Below are 549 nucleotides of genomic sequence, written 5' to 3'. Positions count from 1 at the left end.
AGGAAGGAAGGAAGGAAGGAAGGAAGGAAGGAAGGAAGGAAGGAAGGAAGGAAGGAAGGAAGGGCCAGAGATTTTCTTAGAGAAGTATGTGGAAGGATCCCAACATCTAAATGTTTCTACATCATGAGATGAAAGGAAACTAATTATGATCTCTTTATAATAGTTTCTGACATACATTTATCTTCAGGGTTGATATACAGATTATGCTTTTCATTCACACAACTTTCAGGTAAGTCAGACTGGTGTTATTACCCACACACCACAGAGGAGGAAAGGTAGGCTCAAAAAAACTGACTTGCCCAAAACAAGTTAGATAGTGGGACGCAAGATAAAAAGTGGGCGGACTGAAGCACCCACCTCCTGGCTCCATCACAGCCATGTGTGCTGATATCTGGGCACCTAAATGTAGAGTTCTGGAGGCCACATGGGGTGTAGGGCTGGAAATTTTAGCTTTAGTCTCATTTCTAGCATCTATGTTGGAAAAGCATTTTGTGTTCTATGCTTTTATTGCATATTCAGCCAGTCAAGAGTCATAATCTATTTCCTTCA

This window comes from Colobus angolensis, unplaced genomic scaffold (genome assembly GCF_000951035.1).
Source record: "Colobus angolensis palliatus isolate OR3802 unplaced genomic scaffold, Cang.pa_1.0 Scaffold53, whole genome shotgun sequence".
In the NCBI taxonomy this organism is placed as follows: domain Eukaryota; kingdom Metazoa; phylum Chordata; class Mammalia; order Primates; family Cercopithecidae; genus Colobus; species Colobus angolensis.
This window is presented reverse-complemented; position numbering follows the sequence as displayed.